This window comes from Rattus rattus, chromosome 3 (genome assembly GCF_011064425.1).
Source record: "Rattus rattus isolate New Zealand chromosome 3, Rrattus_CSIRO_v1, whole genome shotgun sequence".
Taxonomy (NCBI): domain Eukaryota; kingdom Metazoa; phylum Chordata; class Mammalia; order Rodentia; family Muridae; genus Rattus; species Rattus rattus.
This window is the reverse complement of record NC_046156.1, coordinates 119,605,254-119,622,892: the sequence shown is the minus strand read 5'-3', so window position 1 is coordinate 119,622,892 and position 17,639 is coordinate 119,605,254.

Below are 17,639 nucleotides of genomic sequence, written 5' to 3'. Positions count from 1 at the left end.
CGAGGCAGCAGAGAGTTGAAGCTCAGAATGTAGTTGACTGTATAGTGCCGTGTTGGATGTTGGGTTATTAGGTAACTGTGATAAAAGATCTGGAAGGAGATGTTCAACTTGTTTTACTGGGGGGACTTAAATTTATGGCTTAAAAACTTATTTTACTTGATATTTATTTATTTAATTTAATTTTTTGGCAACATGCATGCCATGGAATTCCTGTGTGGATCAGAAGGTAACTCAAGGGAGTAAGAGTTGGTTCTCCCAGGAGCTGTGCTCTATGGATTAAGCTCAGGTCATCGGACTCAAGTGCTTTTATCTAGTAAGCCAGTGGCTCTCAACCTTGCCAATGCTGCAACCCTTTAATATAGTACCTCAGGTTGTGGCGACCCTCTCAACCATAAAATTATTTTCATTGCTACTTCATAACTAGGATTTTGTTATTATTATGAATGTAAATATCTGATATGTGGGATATCTGATATACAACTCCTGTGAAAGGGTCATTTGACCACCAAAGGGGTCCCGACCAACAAGTCGAGAGTCCCTGCACTAAGTCACCTCACTGGCCTTGTTTTTGCTTAAAAAATACTTATTCAACTTTTAATTATGTGCAAGAATGTATATATCTATGTGTAGATGGCACACAGAGGCCAGAAGATGGCATCAAGTTCCCGGGAGCTGGAGTTATAGGCTACTGTGAGCCAACTGGCATGGCTTCTAGCAATCCACCTTGGATCTGTCCACTGCAAGGGCAACAGGAGCTCTTAGTTGTGTAGGCAGCCTCCAGCCCTGGTTTAATTCCACAAGCAATTGGAAGGTTTGTGAACAAGAGAAAAGAAGAAGAAGAAGAAGAAGAAGAGGAAGAAGAAGGAGAAGAAGAAGAAGAAGAAGAAGAAGAAGAAGAAGAAGAAGAAGAAGAAGAAGAAGTTGTAGTAGTAGTAGTAGTAGTAGTAGTAGTAGTAGTAGTAGTAGTAGTAGTAGTAGTAGTAGTAGTATGAGTCAGAGATCTGTGTCAGGAAAAAGAGCTTAGCAACCAAACCAGAACTTTGTGGAGAAGACAGTCCATGAAAGCACTTCTGGGCAGCAAGACACAGTCAGCGGAAGGGACTTCGAGGCCCATTGAGGTGGTGGTGCTGGGAGGAAAGACCAAAGGCCAGCTCGCCATTGCATCAGAGCTTTATCTAGTGTTGGTTATGTTATAAGCAAACATAGGGCCTCTGATCTCAAGGAGCTCCCAGAGAAGTATGTGAACAAGTCTGGAATAGAGGAAGGTATCAGAGGTAAAGGGACAGACACCCAGCTCCTATTGTCACTCCCAGCGGTCTGAAGGCTTCTTCTAATCTTTTGGGGACTTCAAACTCGGGCCAAACTGGGATTTGTGGCTTTGACAGAAATGAATTTCAAGACTAGCCAGTAGAAAGCAGAGTTGGAGATTTCCTTATAGACAATTTTTTAAAAAATATTTTATTTATTTATTATATATGAGTACACTGTAGCTGTCATCAGACACACCAGAAGAGGGCATCAGATCTCATTACAGATGGTTGTGAGCCACCATGTGGTTGCTGGGATTTGAACTCAGAACCTTAACCTCAGGTTAAGAGCACCGACTTCTCTTAACCACTGAGCCATATCTCCAGCCCCCCCCCCCCCTTATAGATAGTTTAAAGGGAGGTTTAAAGCCTGAAGGTTAAGAGAAAGAGGCATTCACAAAGAAAGACACACCCACATCCAGGAGCGCAGCTGTGGACTTCTCTAAGAGAGTCCCAGAAACGAAGACACACCCAACAGCCTGGACAGGTTCTTCAAGAGATTCTGGTGATGAACTGTCTTAGCACTAGCTGTGTATATAATTTTGGCATCTCTCAGGTTACATCTCGAAAGGTTGCTAAGAAACCTTTTTCTCCTTTCATTTTCATTTTCAGAAGTAGGAGAAGAGGTTTTTCTGATATGCCTTGAGTCTGATAAGGTGAAACCAGGAGCCACCAGGGCTGCAAGAGAGGGTTAGGAAACGCTACTCTCTCTGTAAATTAGGTTTCTGGTGAGATTCCTAGAAAATTGCAGGCTTCCAGCTGGGAAGGGAAAAAGGCCAGAGGCACTTGATGAATGATGCTTCACAGCTGGCCAAAGGCCACAGCCAGACCCCAGGTGAGGGCTCCTTTCCCTTCCTGTGCCCCATCATTTTCTGCCTTTTTATCCTGCTTCAGATGTACCTGAGAAGGAAGATCACACAGGAAGACATATTTAGGGAGAACAGATAGCTGATAGATAGATGGTTGATGAGAGATAGATAGCGAGATAGACAGATAGATAGAGATTTACATATTACTAAAGAAAAAGCGTAAAGAGGGGCCTGAAAGGCGCTGAGGTTTTGCCACACAGACAATGTTAGAGGCACCAGCATGCATCTTCACTGAAATGAGAAAATTGTAATTGATGTGGACCGGATGCTGATGGAGGAGTTAAGAAGGAGGAGATAGAAGGGACACTTTCAAATGTAAATAGATCTCAGTCGCTGGGGGCAAGGTAGCAGAGGAAGAGAGCTAAAAGGTGATTATTTTCTCCAACAGCACTGAACGAACTCAGTAGTGTGTGTGTGTGTGTGTGTGTGTGTGTGTGTGTTTCTCTATGTGTGTGTACACGTAACAGGAATTAAAGATGAACAATTCATGAATTTGAGAGGGAAGATCAATGGAGGAGCTGGAGGGGGAAAGTAAAGGGTGGAGTTGATATAAATATAGTAGTGATGTAGGAGGTTTTAAAAATTAGTTAAGAAAAGCAAAGAAGTAAACAAATAAATATTGGTGTTGTAGATTGGCTCACAATGGCCTTGACCAAGTGAAATAAACTGTTCAGGCTTTCCTTTCCTCTTCTGGAAAGCAGTGATGATAATAACTATTAAATCATTATATAAGATGGTTGGCATATGTTTAAAGCTAAATAAATATGTGTGTGTGTGTGTGTTTGTCTTAAAAAACAGATAATTGTACGCTAAGTTTCAGCAGAAATGACAGTATCATTCCACATGGGAAATCAAGAGAAAGACTCACACGCATGCTTTGCTTTTGCACTTGATTGAGTTTGGAATGGGAATATACCTTTTAGTTCATGGTCTGTAAAAAGCATGAGCAATTTAGAATAGACCCAGGTCATTAGGTTACTATCAGATACATAGCCGAGGTCACGATGCTAAAAGGTAAAGCTGTAGAGGGAGAAGAACATAACATTGAATGTAATTTGTCATCATTCTGTTTATGGTTGTTTGTGTGTTAGTATGTCAATCTGTATGTGAGTGTGGGAGAATGTATGTATGTGTGAGAGAGTGTGTGTGTATGTCTAAGTGTGTGTTGTAGTATGGGTGTGTATGTGTGTGTGCATGTGTGTGTGTGCATGTGCATGTGCACTTGTGTGTGTGTGTGTGTGTGTGTGTGTGTGTGTGTGTGTGTGTGTGTTTATAACTATTTGTAGTCAGGTTTCTCCCTTTTACTGTGTGCTCTGCTGTTGGGGCTCAGGTTTTCAGACTCACATGGCAAGTGTCTTTATTCACTGAGCCATCTTCCTGGCCCTAAGTGGAAAATCTAAAGGCAAAAGAAAGGGTTGGGAAAGTTAGGGAGCTGTGGGTGGGCTAAAAGACAAATAGGACAAGCCATCACTGCAGGCTCTTACCCAGCCAAGGAAGGCTTTGTCTTACCTTGTGTAGCCTTAGATTGATCCTTTGTATTTAAACCGAATTGGCACTTAGATTGTTACTTTGTATTTAGATTGTGAATTGGTACTTAGATTACTTGCTGTCAAACAGAAGACCCACACAATGTCATGAATTTTAGCAGCTAAGAATTTGGTCAAAATCAAAGACACCCGCTTGCTGCTAGGTGTTATGCTGTGAGCAGACATGTTTTCTCACTGCTGTAGGGAAATGTGGTCAAAGGCCCCAATTTGAGGTTGTAGAGAGACTGGGAGAGCCTAGCAGGCTTACATGCATGCCTGAATGTGGAGAGGAAGAGGCACCAAAATAGAGACCTGTCAGATCAGAAAGCAAGGACTGGAGAGAGCATGTTTAGTCTGCACTGTAATGTTTCTGTCAGACTTTAAGAAGATGATGGGCAGAAAGAATCCAGCACAGGGCTAGGTTTCTAGAGGTATGAGTGATTCTCTGGACCTTTGCTCCAGAAGCATACATGCGTGGGCTCATGAATACACATACATATTCACATAAATACACACACCTTCACTTGAACATATACATTCATACACACAGACACACAGACACACAGACACACAGACACACACACACACACACACACACACACACACACATCACACACAAACCAAACAAACAAAATCAAAGCAAACAAACTTAGAAGACCAAGACTTAGTTCCTAATCAGCAGATTTTGGAGCAGGCAGGAGCTATGTTCCAATGTGAGGCAGTGCTGTTTAAGGAACTTGACCAGCATTTCCCAGGTGGGTGTCACTGGAGGTGTTAGCTTAAGGACTTAACAGGCCAGAGCCTAAGGTTCCATCCACCTAGTGACTGAGTGACTGGGGTGTGCATGAGAGTGCCCGGAGAGCCAGAGGAGAGGCTGTGGTCAGAGTAGGCTTAGCTTGCCTTGGTAGGCTGCTGTCTTAGTTAGGATTTTACTGCTACGAACAGACACCATGACCAATGCAACACTATAAGGACAACATTTAATTGGGGCTAGCTTACAGGTTCAGAGGTTCAGTCCATTATCATCAAGGCAGGAGAATGGCAGCATCCAGGCAGGCATGGTGCAGGAGGAGCTGAGAGTTCTACATTTTCATCCAAAGGCTGCTAGGAGAAGACTGACTTCCAGGCAGCCAGGATGAGGGTCTTAAAGCTCACACACACAGTGACACACCTACTCCAACAGGGCCACAGTCCCTAATAGTGCCATTCCCTATGCCAAACACATACAAATCATCAGAGCTGGCAAAGGTGTGTGGAGAGCAAGGAGAGGAGTTGTGTTTGCTATTGCACATGTTTAAATATTATTTGAGTATTTTGAATATTTTAAAGCCTCAAGTGAATTTGTGTTCAGGAAAAGATGGAAAGCACTTAAAATTCTTTATCTACAAAATAGCAAGTTCCCAGTGGTTCTTATAAAGATCATCTGCCTGTACATGTGTAAGGACCACTAGAGAGGTGCACAGTGGCTTATGAACACACAGCATCCTGTGTTTAGAAAAAAAGCACCCAGGATAAAAACAACGTAAGAGAGAATGGGTTCTTTTCGGCTCATGGTTCAAAATAATGTCCACCCTGCTGAGGAAGTCAAGTGGCAGGACTTGGAACATCTCATCGCATTCCATCCAAAGTCAGGAAAGAGAGAGCAATGGATGTTTATACTAATCCTCAGCTACAGTGAGCTCAAGGCCAGGATTAGAGAGGTAACTGCTAGTAAGGTGCTTGTTCCACAAGTGTGAGACTCTGAGTTCTGTCTCTAGTACCCGTGTAAAGACATTTGGTACAGCAGCACACTTGTAATCTCAGTGCTGGAGATGTAGAGAAAGGAGGTCCTGGGACTTGTTCTTTAGTTACCTAGCCAATCGGTGAGGTTGAGATTTAGTGAGACGGCCTGTCTTTAAAAAAAAAAAAAAAGAGTATAGGTGGACATTGAGTGATGTCTTGGTCACTGTTCTATTGCTGTGAAGAGACACCAGGACTAAGGCAGCTCTTTTAAAAGAAAGCATTTAATTGAGTACATTAAACTGAGGTTTGGTCATGGCAGGGAGCATGACAGAATGTGGGCAGGTGCCGGAGCAGTAGCTGAGAGTTATATCATGATCTGTAAGCAGAGGGATACTCCAGGTGTGGCATGGACTTTTAAACCCTCAAAGCCCACCCCAACATTGGAGGAAGTGTGTCCACCTCCTAATTCTTCTAATCCTTTCAAATACTGCCACTCCCTGATGACATTCCTAAGCATTCAAACATAGGAGCCTATGGGGACCATTCTTATTCAAACCACCATAGTCTACCTCTGGCTTCTACATATACGTGTGTACATGTGCAGTGGCATATACACATACATGTGAACATGGACTTAAACATGGCACACACAAGAAAAGCAAAATAAATTAAAAAATAAAAGGAAAAGAAAGCAGCAGGTTGTCAGAAATTTATAATGAAGCAAGATTGGGCGTCCTTAGGGGCCAGATCCTGTCACAGCCCGAGTTTCTGAAGGAAGCCTTAAGATTGAAAGATGGATAAAGTCAGAGAAGTGGGACGGGAGTAGTATGTAGAAACTCTCATGCTGGAGAAATGTTGGGGGTACTTAGGAGTGCCAGATGAAATTACACACCATTGTGGGGATGTAGCACTCATGAATGTGGGCAGACTGTATCAGAGTGCAAACCCTTGAAAAATCATATTAAATTTCCCCTTGTTTTGAAATGACTTTCCCTGGGGTAAATTAAATTCAGCAATTGTGTGTTTAAGGAAAATTTAATCTCTGTTCCTCCTTCCAGGAAGGTTCAACACCCCCATCCCTCCCCTGTTTACGATCAGTGAACCTTCTTTTCATGCTGGAACTAGCTTATCTTGTCTGCTGTGTGTACTCCCTGGCTCTATTCTAGGGTTTCTTGCACAGCCTCCTTCTGTGCTCTCCAGGCTGCTCCAGGGAGGTACACCTTGCACTCAGCCCCCATACTTGTGATGCTGTGCAATAATTCAATCCTAGTGTTTTCTCTTACTTTTGGTTAGCCCACTACCAACCACAGCATCCTCTACTTTTGAAACTTTGCAGATTTTGTTTTTATTTCCTTCCCCAATGCTTAAGATATCATTGTCCAGATTCTCCAGCATGTGTCCCACCCCCACCCTCCACAGTCTCTTTTTGGACTGAAGCTAGCACATACTCACATATATGCTAGGAAGTGCTCCACATCTGGTTCATACTCCCAGCTTTTCAGGTTCCCTTTATTTCTTACTGCTTCTTCTTTTGTCTTATTACCACCACCACCCTGCCTTGTTTGTGCTGTCCCATTTCCAGCATTCTCTCTTCTACAACTCAGGGCTCAATAAACTTCTTCCTTTTTCCTTGTTACTTTACTCCAAAGTTCTCCCTTCTTTTTTAACTGTACTTCTCCCAAATCCATTAACCTTTTCCCATTCTCAACAGAAGACCTTCTTGTCCATCTGTCCCAGCTCCAGCAGATTCTTGATCCATTGTCATACCTCCACCTTCCCCCACCTTCCTCCTTGACCCACTGCTGAGTAATTTCTTCTTGCAATCTGCACTCAACTCCCGCTGACCCCAAGGTTTTAGTGGCTTCCTCTTGGGCAAACTGGATGGGCTTTCATCTGTGGTCTTTATCTGTCCTGATAGTTATAACCCGCACTTCTGAAGCAAGGTAGAATTTTTTCTTTTAAGAAACTCACAAATTGTCTTCTGGACAGGTTAGTGTGCACATATTTTACATGTTTTATGACTCATTTTGCTTATTTGGATTGTAAAAAAAAACAATGTTCTTTCTTCTGAAGCTCAGGGCTGAATAAACTTCTTACCTTTTCTTGTTACTTCTCTCCAAAATTCTCCCTTCATTTTTAATCTTAGTTTTTGCTCTTTTGCCTATTGGTGTGTATGTAGTCTATGATTATGTACATGTTTATGTGCATGCCCACATGTGTGTACATACCTGTGGAGGCATCCTTAGTTGCTTCCACCTATGTGTTTTAAGACAGGGTCTCTCACTGAGCCTGGGGTTGCTAATCTGGCAGACAGGCTGCCAGTGTGCTCCAGAGCTCCACCTCCCTCAACATCTCCAGTAATGGGATTATGGGCACCTGGCTTCTTATGTGGGTGCTAGGGATCTAAGTCTAGTCCTTCTCCTGTGTGTCTGTCACTTTACTAACTGAGTCCTCATCCTAGTCTCCTGCTTTTTATGTTTCTAATAGCTGTCCTTATAGGAGTGCAGACATTTCAGATGGTTGTGAATGCTCAATATATAATTTCTGAACATAGCTGTCTCAGTTAGGGTTCATTACTGTGAAGAGACACGATGACCAAGGCAACTGTTATAAGAGCAAACATTTAATTGGGGCTGGCTTATAGTTTCAGAGGTTCAGTCCATTATCATCATGGTGGGAAGTATGGCATTGTATAGGCAGACTTGGTGCTGGAGGATGAGCTGAGAGTTCTGTACCTTGATCTAAAGGCAACCAGGGCACTGTCAGGAAAAGGCTCTCTTCCACAATGGGTGGAGCTTGAGCACAGTTCCTTCAACAAAGCCACACCCACTTCAACAAGACCACATCTCCTAATAATGCCACTTCCCATGGGCCAAACATTCAAGCTACCACAATAGCCATGGTTCTTTTCCCTAGAGAAATGGTGTCTTTGTGTTGTTAGCCACATCTCCTCCAGAATCCCTCTAACTCTAACTTAGCAGCGTGGTTGAGCAATATAAAAGTATAATTAAAATTTTTCTTAGTTATTTTATTTCTTGTAAAAATACTTAAAACCTCCCCAAATTCACATTTGGTTGGAAATAAGAACTTTAAATATTTTTGATTTACATTGGAGAGAATATGTTACCTTCAGAATTCCAGTTAATTAAACAATTATATTAGTGATTTGGCTCCACAGGTATGGCCGGTGCTTTCCTGCCCATGTTTGTTCTTCACAGGTTTGAATTGTGAGCAACAAGGAGTACCTAGCTTTTGTTGGGGGAAATTGAGTTAGAAAGCGTGAAGCTTGGATCTTTGTCACAAAAGCCTGTCACTCTGCCCCCTCGCCAGATGCCAGGGTGCACCCCCAGGCTTCTCTGATTCCCCCTTGCAGGCTTATCTTACTGCCTAATGACATTATTTAAATATAGATTTCTTCGTTCGTAAGGATGGTGCTGAAAATAGTGTTTTGACTAATAAAACAGAGAAGACAAAGAATTCAGAGACAAAGACAATGTGTGTACTGACTGACGGGTGTCATTTTAATAGCATAATTACTTGATAAGTACTTTACACGATTCAGTTACTGCTCTTCAGCCTTACAGAGCCAGAGAGTGACTTGGTGTTGAATTGTGCCAAGTAGAGCTAAAAATCAGGGCAAATCTGTGTCCTGCAGCATTTTAGGGGACTTGTGCCTGTTATATTATTAAGTGACCCTTGTGAGGGTGGTGTGTGTGTGTGTGTGTGTGTGTGTGTGTGTGTGTGTACATGTGTGTGAAGGCTAAAGGTGAAGGCTAGGTAATTTTCTCAGTCACTCTCCACCTTGTGATTTGAGACAGTCTCTCAGGGTACCTGGAACCTACTGATTTGGCTAGGCAGGTTGGTCAGTATGGCCCAGGAATCTTCCCCTCTCTGCCACTCCAAGGCTAGTATTATAGATGCATACTGTGTCTGGCTTTTCAAGTGGGTACAAGGGGATCTCAACTCAATGCACAGCAAGCATTTCACTGACCTAGCCCCCTTACATGGCCCTTTATATAAAGCAGAGAGTTCAGTGAGAAGACCTCATACTGACCTAGGTTGTTTCATGGCTCTGTGCTCTCCATGGAATTTTCAAGTTGGGTACACTTTAGAGTAGAAAAAATATTGCAAACCTCCATCCCCAAATTATGGATAACTAGCAAAATCAAGATAGACAATTTGTTTAGTTCTCTACCAAGATTTTGCAACTGGCAACATCCTCTAGAACATAGAGCCTCAGCACAGTGTCTACCTGACTTACAGTAGTCCCAAAGGTGAATTATCAAAGGACACGACAAGAGGATCCTCAACCATCAGACTAACTGCATCTGGAAATATACTGAGCTTAGACCTAATCTAACCAGCCTGGCATTCAAGGCTACAATGATCATTACAGGAAACTCTGGGAGGCCCCAACCCTATTAACCCACCAAACTTTTTTATTGAACATTATTTCATGTAAATAATCTGTCATAAACGGGAGACAAGCTAGTGAGCAAATGTCTTTAGTCTGCTGGGGGTAAAAGGTGTTAGAGATACAGGTAGTGCCTAGTCTGTCACAGAGGGTTGAGCTCTATAGGGTCTTTAAGCTCCTATTAAGGAGGAACACAGGGATAGGACACCCACTGAGGCCAGGAAGTTCATGAGGAGGGCTCAGGGACGCCTTCTTGGGAAAAGCGATGCTCACACTGACACACACAATGGCTGAGTGAAGACAGAGGATATTTTGAGTTGGGAAGGGTATATGTGAAGTCCCAGAGATGACGGAATGTGACACACTCAGCACAGACTATTCAGGGAGATGAGAATGAAGAGAAGTGATGTTGACAAAAAGCCTACAGCATGACAGTGTGACCTCATGAAGAATGAGATCTTTGTCCTACAGAGACCTGAGTATTCTGAATGGAAGAGGGGCATAGATGTATTTGTGTTTTAGAAAGCTCACCAAAGATAGTGAGAGCAAGGGTGGGGCTAGAAAACAAAAGCTGACCAGGAGACTTGAGTCATATAGGTGAGAGATGACCCTGATAGAATGGGAACCTGGGCTGGTGTGGGTGCCACATAGGTGCAGAATTAGTAGAGTATGGTGTTTGAATGTTGGAAGCCAACAGGGAAGAATACAGTGGAGCAGGGAGGGGTGGTGGGTAGGTAAATAGCCAGTCAAGTTCAACTCCAAAATGTGGACTTTAGATTAGTCTACACAGGCTGAGGTGGCCCACTGCTCTCTGGAGGTCATTAGGGAAGTTTCTCCTGGACGGGTTAGAGGAACAGAGTCAGGAAGTCTTGACATTGGTGTCTCTGCTTCAGAACTATTTCGGTTCCCAGGTGTGATTACATTCAAAAGGGGTTGGAATTTAAGCAGTGGACGATTCCCAGGTCTTCTGTCACAGGTAGAAAGAAGAGTGAGTGTGTGTGAGCAATCAGGTTGTCAATGGATCTTGTGAACAGGTAGGAGACTACAGAGCCAGGTTGTCTGAGGGAGGGCCTGTCCTTAAATCGATTGTCACAAGTGTGGTGAAAGGAAAGTGTATTTACTTTAGTCATAGATGTAAACACAGGCGGGAGAGTCTAGGCATGCTACAAGACAGGTGACATGAGCTTCCCCCAAACAACAGGCAGTTAGAGCACCACGGGGCTTAGGTGAGCTGGGTGCTGTTGAGGGTCTGACAGAGGCTTAGGGTGTGTGCTGCTAGGGATATTCTCATGGACCCAGAGCTAGCTGTGCTCATGAGGCCAGTGCCAAGGCAACATCCATGGTGTATCAAGGCTATTTAAAGTTCCCTTTCCCTACATTAAGTTTGAGGAGTGGCTGTATTAAAAGTGTCAATCTACTCACGAGTAAGTTACTTCCTTTTTCATGGAAAATCATGAGTAGAATAAGGACTAACAAACTGTGTAGAGAAAGCTGCTTACCAAACAGAGGAGAAGTTAAAATGAGTCTTCTAAGCGGTCTCAGGGTCAGGAGGATCCTGGGAGAGACTGGCAGTAAAAGATTGATGGGGCAGTCAATGGCAGTCGAAACTTCTTTGTGTGGCCCTAGGTACGATTCTGGGAAAGCCCTTCCAAGATGCTCGCCCTGGTAGGACAATGTTCTGATAAAGAATCCACTGGTCAGGGAATAGGTTCTGGAATCAGGCTTAGGAGACAAAGCTTTCCCTTGGTGGCGTGTTCTGACTTGGCATGGAAACTTGTGCTGACTACAGCAAACAGATGCCTGCAGGTATCAGATGACCTGGCTTCCTGCTCCTCTGCCAGTTAGGGTATCCTTACCCATGACTTCTTGTCTCTCCTTGCTTCTGTGGTGTGGGTGTAAAAGCCCAGCACCACACACAAGCTGCTGTCCGAGGAGGTCAGGGGCTTGGCGCTCTGTGCAGAACCTCTGGGCTGGAAGTCGACTCACACTCCCATCACTTACCCCTGCTGGTTCTGGGTTCATCCTCCCCAAGGAAGTCCCTGAGAGGTGACTTGAGTATATTTTGTGGCAGGGGCCAGTCAAGGATCTATCTCTTCATGGTAAGAAAGGGAGGGGATTCCCTGTGCAAGACCGTAGAGCCTCAGAGCCCCTGCTCCATACTCCTAGGTGAAGTTGAGGTAAGATGTATCCTGTTCACATTTCCAGTGAATAATTAGCTCTAGATTTCTTTCAAATGCCTCACCTTTAGCAAACAGTCAAGATGAACAGAATTGTCTCCAAGAAACATGGGATGTGACCATAAGTGACATCAGAAGGTTCTGAGCAGGGCCATTCCAGAGCATGACATACACAGTCATGCATTTAGTATTGGGGAGCATTCTTCTCCCACAAAGGTCATCATCATCACCACCACCACCACCACCATCATCATCATCAGTCTGATCACCTTTGCTGCAAGGCTTGGGCTATTCCCCTAAGAGTGCTTTCCTGTCAGATGACCTTGATCGTATGACTACAGCAGGTTCAAGGACACAGTGTGCTGCCTTTCCTCTCTGGTTTGACTTTGTGGTGCTCTGCTTGAGAGACAACTCTAAAATTATTGTTGGCCAGTGGTTGGCTCTGATCCTGGAGATCTGGGGCCTTTGACTGAAGACAGGGATGATTAATGGCAGCAGGGATGGCCTAGATGTGTGCGGATGCTGTCACTGAAGACTTAGCAGAATGAACAGATTTTTGGCTCCTATAATTAAAAAAAAAACCTCTCCTGTTAAAGACGTTATGCTACTCTGAAAATGTCCCAAAGGGATAAAACTTCAAACCAAACCACCATTGCTCATCCATTTCACCATCTAATAGCCTTAAAATACCCTCAGCTGTACACACAGACAGAGAACTGTGTTCAGAGCTCAGAGCTCAGGTTATTCATTGCAAACGGTTCTGGGATTGAGAAGGGGGTTCTGAGTACTGCACCTTTAGGTCGTTCTCCTGACAGGAATGGAAGTCTGAACAGAATCCCTGCAAGCAATGTTTCTAGTCCCAATCTCTCTCTCTCTCTCTCTCTCTCTCTCTCTCTCTCTCTCTCTCCCCTCCCCTCTCTACCCTCTCTCTCTCTCTTCCCTCCCTTTCTACCCCTCTCTTCCTCCCTCCCCTTTCTACCCCTCTCTCCCTCCTCCTTCCCCTCTCCCCTCCTCTCCCCTCCCCACCCCCCCATGTATATGTGTGTGTGTGTGTGTGTGTGTGTGTGTGTGTGTGTGTGTGTGTGTTTATGTCTGGATTTCTAATTTTTCATAGAATACCAGGCTCCCTTGCTTAAAAAGTATTCTGAAATCCATTTTAATAATTCTCCTTTCTTACATTTGCAACCCAGCCAACGGAGTGGAAAATGCCTTGTTTAGGCAGAATCTTGTCCTTCTTACTCCATTCCCTGATTTGAGCCCCATTGCTGTTCCTAAATTCCAAGTGTGGCCTCGGTTACCATCTACTGGCCTGAGTGATCCAGGCTCAGAAGCATAAAAGAGAATTTTGTAGAATTCTAATGCAACATGGAATCGTGGAGAGAAGGGCATGCTCACGTTAGCCTCGGGACATAGGGAACTAAATGAATTTAAATGAATTCTGCAGTTTCTCCTCTCTCTTTCCCTCCATGGTTTTATATAAGGTTATGGATGTTAGACACCTGATAAGGGGACACATCGTGCTTCTGGTAATTATTTGACTGTGTAGTCTTCTTTTCATGGAGCAGCCTAAGGGGTCTGATGCCTATGAAATGCGTCTTGAGAATCTTTGAGTCAAATCCAGTAACCATGACCAGAGCCACTAGAACGATGGGCAGGACAGAGTCACCTGGGCATAATATGACACCACGTGCGAAGGTACCAAGACAAATTTCCTTCTGTCCTGCTCTGAGTTCCTCCTGCTCCAGCTTCCAGAATGGAGTAAGACAGGTGGGTAGTGAGAGAAGCTGCTGGCTTGCAGAACTGCGGGTCTGGAAGCAGATAATGATGTCCAGAAGTGTGTGACCCCCTCCACCCACACCCCACCCCAAGATTTGCCAGTGGAGCTGAAACCCTTTGATAAAGGACCACATAGAGAAGGAGCTGCTCTGTTCTCACTGCCTAAGGAACCAAGCTCCAAAAAGGACTCTGTTTATTATCTTCCTGCAGGATGGTGTCTTTAGTAACTGACACAGGGGGAAACTGAAGTGCAGATGCGTACCCTGCTGTAAATATTAAAAAACTGTTAACTATTATCGTGCACTCGGGCTGGCACCCGTGGGGCTGCATGGCACTGCGGGGCACCTTTATCTCAGTGACTGCACGCTGCCCCCAAGTACTCTCTTACCAGGGCGGTCCACAAGCCGTCCCAGTGTGGCTCCTTGCTGCGCGGCTTTCACTCACAGTTCCCTTGGTGGGTTGTTACCATGCCAGGCATACACATCCCAACTCGGTGACAGGCTTGGTGCATCCTACCACCGCTGCACCTTCTCTTGAGCTCGTTACCACATGAAAGAACACACCACACAATATTCTCTGATCCTATTGATAAGATAGAATTTGCTCATTTAGACTGCACAAAATCCTGTACACACCCATCCCTTAAAAATATTCCTAACAACCTGTACCTATGCGCAGAGAAGATTCTTAACATCTGCTGCCATGTTCACCCCGCTCCTTCCGGATCTGCTTTTTCCTTCCCCTTTTCTCCCACCTTACAAAAGCTTTGTCCCCGCCTTATTTTTTACTGTCCAATCATGGCCTTGGCCTAACTTGGTTCCGCCCTCACCTGCGCGTAGACATCAACCTGCACCCTGCCCTCTGTTTTTACTTAGTATTAACATTAAACGGTGGGTTTAGGCTCAAAGGAAGACTTTTCTCAGGTGAAATGATATGACCGTGCCCTAGAGGAACACGGAAGGCGGGCAGGCCCCGGCTTCCATAAAAGTTTACATGTGGGTGCTCAGACTAGAAGCTGGAAGGCTGTTTTCTGGTTTTAAAACTGCAAAGATGTTCAAAGTATGTGGTGTCACGGGACCATCTCTGCCTCCCGTTCTCACAGGAAGCATACAGAGTTCCTGTCTCTCATACCTGAGCCATCACCTCACCCCACATAACCCGGAGTGACAATCTTCTGAATAGACTTTTCCCCATGTGCTTGCCTGGGAAACCACTCTTTGTCTCTTTCGTATTTCCCTAAGCAAGTGAGGCTTCCCTTGCTAGGTAACGTCACCTTTGTACTTAAAAAGGTTTTCATTTCGGACCCAATTTAGTTTTTGAATTTTATAAGAAGATGAAGGATCTGAACTGTTTTCCTTATAATCCAGGTGCCTGCATTGTAGTCCAGATGTGACTGCTGTTGGTGGAAGCAGCACGCCTCTCTAGCCCTTTGATCTCACACTCTGTGTTGAAGTGGGTGTCGACTGTAAAAGCAGCTTCCTTTCTCCATGGCCAGAATGTGACAGTGGCTGGGATGGAGCAAGTCAGCCATGCAAGAGGTGACTCAGGGACCTCCTGGCACGTCTTATTGGCAGTCGAGTTGCCCTTCCGTGATTCTAAGAATCACAGGAGGACAGTCTTCTGCAGCGGCAGACTGGGTGTAACCATTGTAGTCCTTTTCGCTGTTTTGTTTCACTTTACATGGCTATGCCAGGTCAGTGTGAGAGAATTCCAGGTTGTTCACCAATGTTCGTCTCTTCCTGTCAGAGAGGGCACCTTGGTCCAGGACTTCAGTGAAACCAAGAATTAATTCCTGTATTTCATTATCCACGCTATTGCTTTCCTGGTCGCCGTGGAACTTGAAAGGGAGATAAAAAGGAGGGTTGCATAGAAGCACTCATACACCTGGTAGTAATTAACTGTTATTAAGTCTGCATTTCTTACATTTCTAGGGTTGGTTGGTTTTATACCCTTAATATTTAGGCATTTTTCAAAGTGGGCTGGCATGGAGCTTAATTAGAAAACGCTCTGAATTTTTCCTGTACCTCATTTTATTTGGGATTTGTTTCTGATTAAACAGAGGTTAGAATACATGGTTCGCGGGCATTTGACTTTTAAAAATCAGAAAAAAAAATACAATTGATGGAGCCACTCCTGTCTAGTTAACTATAATTAAGTGAATAAGAGGAAAAAACGAAACATCTTAGTCTGACATTAAAAATTCAAAACAATTCAGGTTTTATACCATTGTCTCATGCTCTTATTCAGTGGTCCAAAATGACAGGATTTTTACTTCCTTTCATATTTATTCAATAAATAATCAGAGTGCCAGAGAACACAGTAAGGAACCACTACTTAGAGAGGGACTTCTGGCCACCACAGGCCCTCAGTACTCTGGGTTTTTAGCTCCTCAGTCCCAGGCTTTTAGGGAATATCAGTTCTTTAGTCAGAAGTGGGGATGGAGAAATGACTGCCATTCTTAGACTTCTCTAGGTCTCTCTGGGAAGGGAGAGGGTCAGTTCCATGTGGGAAGGGCAGAGGTGTAGGAAGGCAGGAGACGCAGATCTGAGGCCAGAAGTAGAGGAAATGTACAGGGTGTGCTTTGGTCTGATAACAATGGCTCTTCCAATCCCTACACTGGAATCTCACTCTGTAAATGGGCAGAACGTGTGTGAGTGTTGGTGTTAACTGTCAGAGGGCTGGGAAGTCCAGTGGTGACAACTTGGGTTTGGGTCCACGTGTGACATTTGTTATGCCCACAGAGGGGATAGGGTGGCAAGAGCCATTCTCACAGTTGAAGGATTTTTAGCGGGAGAATGGATCCTTTCTTTCTGCATGAGAGAGGGCATGTACACATCTCAGATTGTGAGACACGACAGCACAGGGCATAGTCTGTGTTCTCTGGATAGCGGGGCTTTACGGTGGCTCTTGGCCACATTCTGTCATGGTCTGTAGATACAGTTCTGATCCTAATCCGGGTATGCAGTTGGTCAGTGGCTGTAATGGCCTGTCACTCTCCTTCAAACTTGTTGCTAAATCCCAATCACGCACGCATTTCAAGTGCTTAGGGTTTAAAGCAGAGTCCTAAGATAAAATGATAAAGCTGCATTACCCTGGAAGGCTGGTGATCGCAACTTTAGAAAGCGGCGCATTGGCCAAAGAATGCTTTATTGCAGAAGGGTGGTTTCTTGTGACATGATGTCCACTGTTGGAATGAGGTAGCGTTCCTGCAGGAAGCGGAACATACAATGGTCTTCCTTTATTTGTGGGTTTTATGCTATGTGGTTTCAGTTTCTGCAGCCAACCATGATCATAAAATATTAGGCTGAATAATTCCGGAGAATATCAATCAAAAGGCTCTGATGTGGGTGCTATTTCTAATTCTACAATGCATCCTACTTTTCTCCGCTCCCTGTAATGCTAATCTGCAGCCGCCCAGCATATCTCTGCTATATACACTACCATCCTGTCCATCACCTGTAGCCTTTAGACCTGCCAGATGCTCACAGGTCCTCTCAGTGTTTCTGTTACAGTAAAATGCTCATTTCATTCCGCTATGGCTTCAAAGAGCACGGGTGTGATGCCGATGAGCAGGCCAGCTGCCGGGGCTGGTGCTGTGTGCAGTGCTGCCAGTCAAACGGGCTCGGTGTTCTGCTCTCATTCTCTAGCGATACTTTAAGACCTATCTCTAGGGACAAGGAGGAAGGGATGACCTTGTTAGTTACACAATGCATGCAAAAAGTAAGCGTGGAGAAAGGGGGATTCACTGACAGACAGTGTTGCTGCTTCTAGCTTTTAATTTTAAGTCAATATAAGAAGAAATTTGAAGTTGTTTTGGAAAAGGTCAGACTATAGCAGTAGGTCACTAC